Here is a 15,111-nt window from a genome sequence, read left to right as displayed (position 1 = left end):
TAAAAAGGCTCGCATCTCAGAATTTGTGCTTGTTGAGTTTGCTGAACTTGGGCTTGTTGGATTTGAACTTAACCCATACTTATGGCTTAACTTTTAAAAAGTTGTGATTTTGTCTTCCTAACATAAAAAATAACAATTTTATCCCATAACTTTACAAAACATTTTTAAACTACTAAGAATACACCACGTGTCCAAAATAGGGTGCCAAAATTGCAACTCTTTGTAAGGATAAGGGGTTAAAAAAGCATATTTTCATAAAGATAGAAGGACAAAAGAACATATTTTCCTAAAGGTATTGTGTAAAAAACAGATTTCCGTAAATATAAAGGGCAAAATTGTTATTTTTTAAGGGTCAAAATTGTAACATTTTTAAAGTGAAGGGGTAAAATATGCACTTAAACCTTTTTTTAAATGGGAAGAACATGTCATTTAAAAGAGTTAAAACTGAAACGGTGTCATAATTAGATCTTCCCAATTTCCATGATTCAATAATTAGCTTTCTTGGAACATATTCATTCATTGTTTTTTAGTATGCTAAAAATGGTTCATTGTAAAAAATGGTTCGAACTCTAGACACTCTACTTCTCCACAATTAAATTGTGTGAGCTCTAGTCATTAGGCATTTGACCAAAAAAAAATGGTTCATTGAAAGACTGGCTTTATGGTGGCATTGCGATCAAGAATCAGTCATTGCGTCTTGCTATTGTTTCTTAAATTGGAACCAAAGGCTTGAGATTTGTTTTTATGTGGCCATTGCTTTTGTGAGAGTTAACTTAAAATCAAGATCTGCAGGAATCGTGACACGATTGTTGGGCAACGTGGCACGATTGGAGGTTTCAGTTTTGAGGCAAGGTACTGGAAAAATCGTGGCACGATGGGATCGCATCGTGGCACGATGGTGCGCTGGCAACGAATAACAGAAATGTATTTTTGGGTGCAGATTTGTTCCAAATTTTAAGCGAAACTTTTACTATAAATATAGACCTTATATCAGAGCAAACTTTGAGATAGAGGGGGCTGAAACAAGGGTTTAGAAAGGCAACAACAAAACCAGGGTTTGTATAGAGTTTGTCTCTTCGGAACAAACACTAGGGTTTGTGGGTTGATTCACCTTGGGAAACACTATTAGGATTGAGTCTCTTGGTTACAGGAAGAGGCTGGGACTTTGGGTAGAATTAGGCGGGAGACTTACTCTTGTAACCCATTGATTTCTCTTTGTAACGAAACTCATCATATAGTGGATTGGAGGGCTGCTATCTCCCCGAGACTAGGTCAATTTGGACCGAACTGAGTCAACAAACTCTTTTGTGTTCTTCTCTTCTTTGTGTTCTTCTCGCCGTTGTTTTCTACTTTTTGACTTGTATTTATAACTTTCATACACTTTGTTTGGTTGCTTGATTATCCCTTGCTCCACACATCAAGTTGTTATTGGTGTGATTTTCATCGAATTCACAACAATTGGCGCCCACCGTGGGGCAAGGGTCAAAGGATAATTAAGTACCATGGGTTCAAAGTGGGATATTGAGAAGTTTACCGGATATAACAATTTTGGGTTATGGAAGGTAAAGATGGAAGCGGTGTTAATACAGCAAAAGTGTGAGAAAGCTTTGAAGGGTGAAGGTTCGTTACCGGTCACCATGTCACAAGCGGAGAAGACCGAGATGGTGGACAAGGCCAGGAGTGCCATTATCTTGTGCCTCGGGGATAAAGTTTTGAGAGAAGTAGCAAATGAATAAACCGCGGCATCGATGTGGGCAAAGTTGGAATCTTTGTATATGACAAAGTCTTTGGCTCATCGGCAATTCCTAAAACAACAACTCTACTCATTCAGGATGGTAGAGTCAAAGGCCATCATGGAGCAACTTACGGAGTTCAACAAAATCCTTGATGACTTGGAGAATATTGAGGTGCAACTTGAGGATGAGGATAAAGTTATACACTTATTGTGTGCTCTACCGAAATCTTTTGAATCGTTCAAAGATATCATGCTCTATGGCAAGGAAGGCACTGTTACCTTGGAAGAAGTTCAAGCGGCTTTGAGAACCAAGGAGTTGACCAAGTCCAAGGACTTGACTCATGAACACGGTGAAGGCCTAAGTGTCTCAAGAGGGAATGGTGGAGGTAGAGGTAACCGGAGAAAGAGTGGAAACAAGGCAAGGTTTGAATGCTTTAACTGTCACAAGATGGGTGTTATCATGGTTTTTGGGTGCCAAGCCATTAATTGGACTTGAACCTTTCGACCGTTGATATCTCTCTTTTTTCTTGGGAAGGGTAAAAGGAGAAAAACCCTTAAAAAGTTCTAGATTCGGGGGTCGTTTTCACTACGGGAAGGTGTTAGGCACCCGGAGCGATTATGGTATTCCATAAGAACCGTTCTCCTAAGTTTATTTTTACGCTTTAGTTTTATTGCTTATTTGTAAAAAAATGAAGGTGTGATTAGTTAAGAATGGGGGTGAGAAGAAGTAGAATTTGATTTTATTTCGGCTTGGAGGGGTTAAAGTCCCTTGCCTACGTACCGTTTTACGGGATCAAAACCGATCGTAGTTCATTCTCAAAAAATAGTTTTTGTTTTTTTGTTGGTTGATTTTAAGTTTGAAAAGAGATTTTGAAGAATAGAGATGAGAGGCCTCAAGGGCATGAGATTTGGAAAAAAGTGAGGTGGAATTAGCTTTTTCAAAATAAAGTCCAAGTATAGTTAAAATTTATTAGAAATTTTACTTAAGAAAGTAAAAGGGAAATAAGGAGTTTTGACTCCTATTTTATTTTCAAAAAGGTTTTCAAGTGAGGTTATTTGCATGTTTTGGAAAAAGTTGGATTTTTCTGTAAGTGTTCAAACCTAAGCATTCATCTAACCATGCAACCTTAGCCATACATCTACACATGCAATCCTAGGCATACATCTAGGGTGAGTGTGTGCGTGCCGGTGCGTCATAGTGTCCGTAGTCCATATTACAAAAATTGCCTAAATACATTCTATGGCCCCTTTGCCAAGCTACAAACCAATGATAACAAATTACATCACCAAATGAATTAAAACTTGCAAAAAATAAATGCTAAGCTAAAGAAAGTGGAGGAGGTAGTGAAATGCTATGAAATGTATGACACATGAGATGAAATGGTTAGTAATCACAAAGCACAAAATAGTAGAAAATAAACAAAAAGAAATTGCATAGGAAAAGCAAAAGAAAGTTATAAAGTGGTAATAAACCTAAAAAATTTGATATGATACTTAAAGGTACTTGTAACACATAATCATCACATCATAGCAATTTTGAAAGAGATTTTGTTTCAAGCCATGACATGAAATTAATGGAGACACATGCAAGTAAAGTATCACACCAAATTCATAGAGAAATTTGACACTTTATTCTTTAAAACAAACACTTGTTGCTTGTAAAACAAGAAATCCATAAAATCATATTCAAAAACGGCAAAAAGAAGCACATGTCCAGAGGCATATTCATCACAAGATAGGGTATCATTTATTCATAACACATATCAAAGTATCAAGAACCAAAACATAGCAAAAAATATACCAAAAGTGTAAAAACACATGGAAATTAGTTCATGCCATTTTAACATTTTTTACATGCAAGAAAACACCATAAAAATGCCAAAAATATACCAAAAAAACAACTAGGATTTTTAGGAGTTTTTATAAAAAAATGTAGGCAAGTAACATGTTCAGATAGCAAGAAAGGCAGTGCAAATAGCAAGAAAAAACAAAAAAACGTAAAAGAAAACTCAAGCCCAAACCAAAACCCAATACAGACTGGGCCTGGATCATCCAAAGGCCTCAGAGGCGTTGGATTGATCCAGATTCAGATCTGACGGTTCAAAACACACAGCGCATGGTAACGTAGATCAAGCATATGGTAACAACGCATCACAACCATTCAAAGGAGAAAACCCTAGATCCTACGGTTCAAGATGAAAACGAAATAAACCGGACCGGTTCAAGCGTCTATATAAGGACGTGGACACCGGTCCAGTCCATTTCTTTCATCTCTTTCTCTCTCTAAGCTTCCCTCTCCTCTCGCCTCTCTCTAGAACCTCACCGCCGGTGAGGATGAAGCCACGGCGGAGACCTTGAAGGTCCGCCGGAAACTTCATCTTCTCCGGCGAGACTATGAACTTCCGGTGACCTGAAATTTCCAGAACTCAAAGATTTTTGCATCTTTTGATTCGTCCTTTAACCCTAAACACGAATCCAGCAATTATTTTCTCAAACACAGCTTGATACGATGTAGATCTGAAAATTTCGTACGGTTTTGAAATTGATTTTCTTTGATCTTTTTTGAAAGAAAAGGTTTAGATCTTTACGGATCTACATCGTTTCGTCGTTTACTACTTCTCTGGTGCTTGTTCTTGTTTTCCAAAACTTAGATCCTTATGGATCTAGGTTTCGTGTTTACGGTTATGGTTTTCTTTGAATTCTGGAAATTTTTAGATATGCTTGCTCGCGTGATTTTTTACAGGTTTAACCGTGATATTACTTTTGAAAAGAGATTCTGAGTTTTACCTGAAGTTTTTGATTGGAGATTTTGTGAGATTCTTCGGAAAACTTGATTCTGTTCTTGCTGGTTTTTGATTCTTTTGCTTGTTCTTTGGACCGAAAATAAATCGGTGATTCACCGGTTATGTTTCTTCATCTTCTTCGCCGGTTTAGAACCTTGCTTCTTTCTCTCTTCTTCTTTCTCTGTGATCAACGCTTGAGCTTGCTTCAATGCGAGCTCGCGTTTGGAATTGCAGAGAAACGATCAATTCAATGATGAAGATTCCACAGAATCTCTGAGAATTGATCCAAAAATTGTTGATTCTGATGAATTTTGATTTCTGGAAAACGGTTAGGGTTTTTGTTCTTGGTGTTCTTGAGAAAATCTGAGAAATATTCTGTTTCTGATCTAACTGAATAGAGAGAGAGAATCTGATTGTGTTTATGAGTTGGCGTGTGATTAATGGGTCTGTGTGGCACTGTACACCTTTTATAGCTTGACATGTGTGCTTCTGAACAAATGAGAAAGTGACACCTGGACCTGGAGAAAAAAAATGACACGGCCTTGGCAAACTTGGCTTCTGGACCTTTCTGCAAAAACAAAGAATTTGGGGACTAAACTGCAAAATTAATTAAAAAAAGCTTGAAATGAAATTTAAAAAATAGTTTGGACAAAATGCAATTTTGGGACCTCAATTGAGGGACCAAAATGCAATTAAAAATAAAATTGAGTAAAAAACGTAATTTGACCAAACGTAAAGCGAAACAAAAAAATAAAACTAACAAAATGGACTAAAACGAACCAATGGCCTAAATGAGGTACTTCAAAGTAACCTCTCTATGCCAAAATTTTGTGTGAAATGACCAAAATGCCCCTAGGGCTAAAAATGACCTAAACAGATTCAAATTGACTTGACACTGACTCAGATGCAAGTTTGAAATGAATTTAACAAGATTTATTGATAAAATGTTAAAAACAATCTGAAAAAGACTCAGAGACAGTCACAAGGATGAAAATGGGTCCCACTGCAGGAAATGACCAAAATACCCTTCTGTATGACTTTTTGCAAATTTTGAAATAAACTGTAAAAAAAAAGCAAAGTAATGATTCAGAGACACTTTTGAGTGACTTACAAGACAAGTAAAGACATTTCGAAAGGTTTTATGCAAGAAAAACATAGGTAAAATTGTGATTGAAAATACTGCGAGGCAGAGGCAATTTGAACTGTGCAGTTGAAATTTGATAATTGACAAAGTTTGAAATGAAATTGGGCCCAGTATTTTTAGGTCCAAAAACAGGGTATAACAATGGGTCACTTCAAGAAGGATTGTTCGGAGATTAATGGTAACTCCGCACAATTTATCTCTGAGGGTTATGAGGATGCGGGTGCTCTGATGGTGTGGTGTTGTTTGGAGGATGAAGAAGGTGATGTGTCTCACCTTGGGATTGATGCCTAGTGGAGCGGTGGTCGTCTGGAGAGACGTTAAACACTCAACATCAGCCTGGAGAGGCGGTGGTAAGAATACTCATGATCTACCTGTTGAGGTGGAGTTTCAAGGTTGAAGACATAGTGGGATGTACGCATTTGCTAGTTGAGGTAGAGTACGCTCAGCGTGAGGTGGAGTTGAACACACCGGTAATGGTACGGCAATGAAAGACCTTGGGTGCTATGCTCTATGGTGAGCAAGGGATTTCTTCATGAAGTTGAAGAATGTATAGCACGGCTTGCGAGATTACTCTAAAAGAATGCCAAGGGTGATTGGATGCAAGGGGATCTTCAAGGAAGCGGGAGATGTTCTGCGTTGAAGATGTTATGGTGAATGCTTGTGGGACTACCTAAAACTCCTAGTGTAGTTGGACTGCAAGGACCTTCGAGAAGGCGGAAGACATTCCGATGGTTGAAGGGCTTGAGGTATATACTTGTGGATTACTCTAAAAGCCAAGGGTGATTGGGTACAAGTAGATCTTCAAGGAAAGCGGGAGATGTCTCGTATTGAAGAGGTTATGGTATAGTCTTGTAGAACTACTTGAAATTCCTAGCGTAGTTGGACTACAAGCATCTTTGAGAAGGCTATGGCTGAAGAGGTTAAGAGGTGTAAACTTGTGGAGCTACTTGGAGTAGTGGGAAGCAAGGGAAAGAGCAGCAAGGAGGTTGATGATTGGAATCATCACTGATTTGAAGTCAAGGTGGAGAATTGTGAGAGTTAACTTAAAATCAAGATCTGCAGGAATTGTGACACGATTGCTAGGCAACGTGGCACGATTGGAGGTTTCAGTTTTGAGGCAAGGTACTGGAAAAATCGTGGCACGATGGGATCGCATCGTGGCACGATGGTGCGCTGGCAGCGAATAACATAAACGTATTTTTGGGTGCAGATTTGTTCCAAATTTTAAGCGAAACTTTTACTATAAATATAGAACTTGTATCAGAGCAAACTTTGAGATAGAGGGGGCTGAAACAAGGGTTTAGAAAGGCAACAACAAAACTAGGGTTTGTATAGAGTTTGTCTCTTCGGAACAAACACTAGGGTTTGTGGGTTGATTCACCTTGGAAAACACTATTAGGATTGAGTCTCTTGGTTATGGGAAGAGGCTTGGACTTTGGGTAGAATTAGGCGGGAGACTTATTCTTGTAACCCATTGATTTCTCTTTGTAACGAAACTCATCATATAGTGGATTGGAGGGCTGCTATCTCCCCGAGACTAGGTCAATTTGGACCGAACTGAGTCAACAAATTTTTTTGTGTTCTTCTCTTCTTTGTGTTCTTCTCGCCGTTGTTTTCTACTTTTTGACTTGTATTTATAACTTTCATACACTTTGTTTGGTTGCTTGATTATCCCTTGCTCCACACATCAAGTTGTTATTGGTGTGATTTTCATCGAATTCACATCAGCTTTGAATTACATGCACAATGTTATGATTTGTCTTGATGAATCCAAACTATGTGCATATAAATGTAAAGAGCAGGAACATCTTTTTGATGAACAATTTTGTGGTAAGGTAGGTAATTTTGGTATGACAAATTATTTTAGAGTGAAACTGAGGATTCTCATTCCTATTCAACTAACCCTGCGTATAAAGGTGAAGGAAGTGTTTGTCTTGGTGACAATATAGAGACTATTTTGATGTTAGAAAATAAGCTTAATAGCAGTTTTCGCCTTCTAACTTTCACAAAGTTACGATTTTGGCCTACTAGAAAAAAAAAACTATAAAACCGTCCCCTAAATTTCGCAACTGTAGCAGTTTTAACCCCAACTCTACAGCCATATTGTTGGCAATGGCATACTTCTTCTCGTTTTTATCTTAGTTTTATGCTTATAATGACAACCTTTAAGGCCAACTGCCTTTAAGGAAATCTTGTCTTAGGCCAAGTGCGAGGGAATTACTAAAAGAGAAATTGCCTTATATTTTTATGATTATTTTTATATTTTAGAAGTGTTCTAATATTTATGAATACCTTCCGAGCCTTTTGTCGAGGCAGTAGCAAAGTAACATGTGAATACTACGTTGCTTGAATAAGTGTTCAAAATTTCATGTTTTGATATATAACTAGGTAAAATAATAATATGTATATGTATAAAATTGATTTATATCATTAGAACTATTGCATTATTTCATAACAATGATGAGTTTTGCCTCAATCAAATATTCAACTATTTGATATATAACTAAGAGTTAACGTTAACTCTTAGTGTCACTGCTTGTGCCCATGTTTCCTGTTTGTTGGAGAATCCGTGTTCTTAAATTTGGATCAAGGTAGTTAAATGTCCAAAGATGAAATCGGTTGCGGTAGAATTCCACATGAAGTGCCACTGATGAGTTTGAATCAAGAGAAAAGATATTCAAAGGACAAGAGAAGGAGTTTCAGTCAAAAGAGGAGGAATTTAAATCCAAAAAGCAGCAATTTGAAAGCCAAGTTGAGGACAATCTCAAATTTGTCAAGGATCAAGGACAGTCTCAAAGTACTCCAGTTAAAAGAGAATCAGTTTGAAATGAAAATCAGTTTGCCAATGAAATCTTTAGCAAAGACACCAATTTGAAACACTTTATGTTCTTTGCCGATTATCAAGGAAATTACACTCCGGAGATGGAGACTGCAAACCAAGATTTAGCAAAGCTTAAAAGAGCATAAGACTGAGAAATAAAATTAAGGGTTAATAGGTCTTTACCCGTTTTACCCTTGGAATTTTTTTTTTGTCAGATTTCATCCTTGAATTTTTTGTTTTTGTTTTAGAATACCCCCCTAGGCATGTTGACTGTGCATTTTTGCTGATGTGGCATGATGCGTCATCTTTTTCTGATGACGTGGCGCGCTGACTGTATAATTATTTTTATTAAGTACATGAGACATTTGTATTTTTTTTTAAATAAAAATAAAAAAATATATTTTTCTTAAAAAAAATTTAAAAACGAAAAAAACTTCAAAAATTAATAAAAATACTGAAATTTTTTAAAAAAAATGGAAAAATTAATAATGATTAAAAAAATCAGGTAAAATAAAAAATAATGAAAAAAATCTGGAAATATTTAAAAAAATTGTGGAAAAGATTAATATATATTGAAATTTTCGAATTTTTTTTTTCCAAAATATCATATTTAAAAAAACTAAATTTTTGAAAAAAAATTATGGAAAAGATTTAAATAAAACTTCTTACTTTTGAAAAAAAAAATATGAATTTTTTCCAGAATTTTTTAATTTTACCGGAATCGAAAAATCTTGAAATTTGATTTTTTTCTAAATATATTAATTTTTAGAAAATTTCGATATATATTAATCTTTTCTAGTTTTTTATTAATTTTTCCTGAATTTTTTCATTATTTTTCTTTTTACCAGAGTTTTTAATCATTTTTTATTTTTATTAATTTTTCCAGATTTTTTAATTTTTTTTCGGTATTTTTTCATAAAATTTCCAGGATTTGTTTTAATTTTTTATTAGTTTTTAAAGATTTTTTTTCGTTCCTTCAAAAAAAAAAAGATTTTTTTCGTTTTTAATTTTTTTTAAGAACTTATTTTATTTTTATATAAAAAAAATCAACCTCAATTTTCACACATGTTACAACAAAGACTAAGGAGCTGTAAAGCCCCGATACTTCAAAATGGACGACGTACCGTATCCCCTGCGTATCCTGCACCGATACCTGCCCGATACTTCCCGATACGTATCGGGAGAGTATCCAAATATTAAATTTTATTTTTTAAGAAAATAATTTTCCGATACTTTCCGATACGCACGGATACTTGTGTTTTTTTTATATTATTTTGATTTCTATGCTTTTTTTTTTTGTAAAAAATAAGAAGAAAAAAAAACATAAGAATAAAAACATTATATTACTATAATATATATACATTTCCTTTATCTTTCTTTGGTGCCAGTATGACCCACACCATACCACATAAACAATTTCATCTTCCCCTTTTTAAAAAATGAGGGTTTCAACTTTTTCTTTCAAAATGGTTGCCTTCCACTTTGGATATAGTGCTTCTTTTTTTGATTGATATAGTATAACATTAACAATGTTCCTTTTTGATATAGTATAGCATTGATATAACACCGATGGTGCTCTTTTTGGTATTTTGTGTATGTAATTGACTAATCACCACTCTCTTAATCGTCAATATTATTTATATTTATGTTAATATGATACGAGTCTAGTTTCTTGTGTTTGTTAATATATTTGCATATTAAAAAAAATGTTATAATTATATTATACATTTAATTATATAATTTTTTTATTAACGTATCCCAGTCGTATCGTATCTTGATTTTTGAAATTTTCCCGTATCAACGTATCGGTGCAGTATCATATCCGTATCGTATCTCGTATCCAGGCTTCACAACTAAGGAGCACCGACGACAACTTGAGATTCAAGTTTAAACCCTAATGACATCCCAATGTTCTAATATATAATGTACGATTGCTTATTTTTAAATGGCAAATATTATTAAAAATGAGAACACGCAAGACGCAAAGAACTCGAGGAAGGAAAAATAAATACAACTGATGCTGTATATAGACGGAACACCTCCCAACCAAAATTCCAACCCTTTCTAAATAATGAGGCCAAAGTATACAAATGGAGAAGGAAACCAAATGCATACCCTTGCCTCACTATCCCCAAAGCAAGAAATTCAACACACCCAAAAACAATGACAGTACCACTGCCTGATTCAAGCCAAGCACTCCCAGGTAGCACATTACATAAGCTACCAACTACCTATCCCAACAATACAACATGGATACTCATCGATTAAACCAAACAACATTGCTAAGGTAAAAACTTTTTTTTGAACACAGCTAAGGTAAAAACTTAATCTCACAGTAAAACCCGTTACACCAGATAGAAACAAAGGTGAAATTATGGCGCGTTAGCTTTCAGATGTTTTATATGATGAGTGCTTGAGGACAACAGGAGCTTCCTCCGTTATTAGCTAATCAAAAAAAGAAGCATTGATATTACATTTGAGGCGACCACGTTGTGATTGCTGCCATCTAAACGGAGAAATACGTGTTTGTCAACATACGACGGTGTTCTTCAAAAAAACAAAAAAAAAACATAGGACGTTGTTCACTGTGAGTATTAAGCAGAATTCCCCTCCGACGCAACTCTTGTTTCCTACGGGTTTGTTGGGTTAGGATCCTCTCCATTTATGTGTTTCTTCATTTCTTCAATTTGCAGAGATAAAGACATATAAAATCTTGAAAAAAATAAAATATAATTAATGATGGTGGAACCCACTTAATAGTAGGACCCACCATCTATTTTTTGTGTCTATCTCTCTCCAACTTGCAAAACTCCATTTATTTATTTTGCCAAATGGAGAGGATCTTCACCCGGATTTGTTGGTCACCTCGAGATTATACACCTAATTCACGTGAAATCATTATTGTATTCATCCATTTCCTTAAAATAATAAATTAAATATCAACCGTTTTATTAAATTTTTATATTGAGTCTAATAATTATTAATCTCAAACGGGCTTATAAAGTTAGGGGTGCTTATCTTTATAATCTATGATTGATCACACCTTATCTTTTTTCAATACGGGACTTGAAACAAAGAAGAGTGGGACTTCCTTGCTGGAGAAATACACGTACATTGCATCTTCATCAGAGAAATTATTTTCTTTTTCAGTGGCTGTCGTTATTTTTCCTTATTTGTTCATTCTGTAAATAAGTTCGTTTTTTCTTTCTTTCCATGTTTGTACCATCGGTTAACTGAATTAAAATTCCAACTTCCAACCGTACGTAATTTAATAGCATTTCAATTCCTCCACCGTCGTGCTGGGTACGGTCCCTAAACACCATAAAGGCACACACACAGGTGGGGGATACGTAATCATGAGTGTGCCCCTCAAAAAAGATTTATCATGAATGTCTTTAATTACTTAAATGGGGATAACTTGACCCATTTAACATTAGAGTATATAATTGGTGTTTTATCTAAAAATATGTTTTTATATGTGTTTGACTTATATTTTTAAATAAAATGCTAACACATGTTAATGTACAAAATAGAAATTTTGTATTGAAAATTATGACTATTTATTTTTCAAAAAGTTGAATGTTTAATGTGAATTAATTTTTTTGAACTTAACAAAAAAACCACTGCGCCGCCGCTCCCCACATAATCGAAACCCCACAATCAAAACATGTCTCCCTCGATGTAGCCGTACACCGTTGGTGCGCTCGTTTTCGGCGACACCATCCCCCCTAAACCCCAACCGGGGTAGGTCACACAACCGTCGGTGTCGCTGCGGTTTGTCCAAACGCTTTCTTCTTGTTCGTTCCTGGCAAAAAGTAGCGTTGTTATCTTAAATTAGGTTCCTCGAACAGGTTTGGTTGACAGGCTCTTGGATTCGTTTGGGTTCTCCGAGTTAATCAAACATTGTTTCTGTTCCTTTATGTTCAGATTTGTTGTGGGTGTTATTATTCAAGATATGATAGGATGAGGATCTGGATCGGTCTTCTGCTGGTTACGCTTCTGTCGTTGTTGTTTCAAAGAGGATTGAATCTGTTGATTTGGATCGAGTTTCAAGTTTGAGATAGTTCTAACTTTGGGTTGTTTTTACGACTTTTGTGCTTGAAAGGGCAACGGCTTTGCAATATGGGTCTGTTCAGGATGATTCTTAGCCTTAACTCGTTGTGGTGTTTTCGTCGTAGCAAGTGGGTGGGTACATGGAGTTTCTAACGTGTTGGCGGACAATTTCATTTACCGGTTTTGATATCGAGGAACGTGCATTCCACTGATACGGAGAGGAACACTCATTCACCATTTTTTTTTTTTTTTTGCAATTTAGTTTCGTGCCCCAAGTTGGGTTCGCTGGATTGTATACGTGGTGGTTGAACCTGTTCGCTCCATTTTCTTTTCTTCCCTTTTGGTTATTTTGTTAATTACCCTTTAAGGTTGGTTCTAAAAAGAGTGTAGCTTTTCATTGGTTGTATTGCCCTTTAAGGGTTGTTATTGCACTTTTGTTTGATTTTTCATTGGGTCATGCTTATCTCCCCCAGTTGTTTGTACTCTTTTTGTATTTTATATATTTTCTTTTTCCTTAAAAAAAATGTAAATTAATTTTTTTCAATAAATATTTGTTGGGTCATGCTAACTTGTGTCTTTAGAGCACATGTTAAGAAACAAAAAAGTAAAAATATTCTCTCAAGTTTTGTACATTTAATTTATTACAAATTTAAAAATTAATTCAATGCACACAATCCAATAAAAATTTACTATACTACCTCTGTCCCTAATTATAACACCCTTTTGAAAAATAACGGGAATTAAGATAGTGGATATTTGTATTAAATATGTTTGTAATTACTATTGTTTTTACAATTTTATCCTTTAAGAAAGAGGGTTGACTTATATTTTCAACATTCTATTTATTGCTGATTGAAGAAAAAGATGTATAATAAATAGGGGCATGTATGTAAAGAAATAATTAATGTAGTTGGAAATAGAAAATGGGTCTTATAAAAAGAGACAAAAAAAATTCTCAAAAGGATCTTATAATTAGGGACGGAGGTAGTATTTGATTCATTAACTTGTGCCTTAAAGGCACAAGTTAGCTTTTCCCATATTCGTTATATGTAGAATCTTTAAATTGTACTCTTAGGACACATTTTTTTTATTTAAAGAAGCTAAAATGGAATATATAAACTGAAATCTTAATCTTTCCACACAAAACGGTGACATAAGATAATTAAGAGAAAAAGATTTGTTATATCAATAGTTCAAAAAAGTAGACAATAAGGAGCCATATTACAAGCTCGGTAAAAACAAGAAATGAAACTAAATAGTGATTCCTAAACACCAAAGGCGGGTTGAAACCACCACATATGATAATTATGATCATTTTCCTTCGCCACAAAAATGATTTTTTTGTTAACAAGCTAAAATGAAATATATTAAACCAACCAAGAAATCTCTTTAGCACAAGTTGTACCAAAAAGATGCCGAAAATACGGTTAAAATGTCAAAATATGAAACAGAGCAAAATCAATAAACGCTTAAACAATCAAAAGGGCATTGTCACCATCTATGTACATAAGCAGATAAGATAACAACTTTTGCCTTAGCCACCAATAAGAAATCCTTTTTACTTTGTCGAGAAGCTGAGGGATTGAATTTTCCTTATTATTAAAAAGGGTTAATAGGTCTTTACCCCCTGTAATATAGGGCACTTTTAGTTTTGCCCCCTGTAAAAAAAAAAAATTAGATTCAGTCCTTGTAAAATGAAGATTCTTCACAATTGCCCCCTAATCCCATTGACTCAGCAAAATCTCTGAGGTGGCACTTACGTGGCTTTTTCTTTTTATTTTTCTTTTTTTTTTTGCTTGCCACGCGTACAAAATAGTTTACACATCATTTATATTTAAAAAAATTAAAAAATAAAATAAAATAAAACGAAAATATTTTTTTAAAAAAATCTGAAAATTAATATTCAAATATTTTTTTAAAAAAACTCTGAAAATTAATATTTTTTTAAATTAAAAAAATCGAAAAAAAAGTTTTTTTTTTCAAAAATTATAAAACATTCAGATTCTTTTACAAATAAAAAAGTATTTTAAATTTTTCTAAAAAAAAATATTCTGGAAAATATTTAATTTTTAAAAATCTGGATATAAATGTTTTTAAATTCCAATTATATAATCTGAAAAAAAAATCTATTTTATTTAAATTTTTAAAATCTTAACTTCAGATTTTTATTGAAAATCTCAAATTTAGAAAAATTCATATTTTTTTATAATATTTTGAAAATTGTTCCAGAATTTAAATCAAAATCAACATCTTAATTTCAGTTTTTTTTTCAAAAAATTTAAATTTAGAAATGAATTCAGATTTTTTTCTACAGTTTTATTTCTGAATTTTTATGAAATATTTTTCGAAAATAAAAAAAATCAAATTGTTTTCCGAATTAGGAATATTTAAAAAATATTATGGAACTTAATTTTCAAAATAAAAAATTAGACAATATTATATTTTTCAAAGTTTTTTTTATTTTAATTTATATTTGGATATTTTAGAATCTTTTACATAATTATTTTATAATTTTTTGAAATATATTAAATTTGAGATTTAAAATAAAAAAAATTCTAAACTAAAAGAATTATTT

Source organism: Medicago truncatula, chromosome 7 (genome assembly GCF_003473485.1).
Source record: "Medicago truncatula cultivar Jemalong A17 chromosome 7, MtrunA17r5.0-ANR, whole genome shotgun sequence".
In the NCBI taxonomy this organism is placed as follows: domain Eukaryota; kingdom Viridiplantae; phylum Streptophyta; class Magnoliopsida; order Fabales; family Fabaceae; genus Medicago; species Medicago truncatula.
This window is presented reverse-complemented; position numbering follows the sequence as displayed.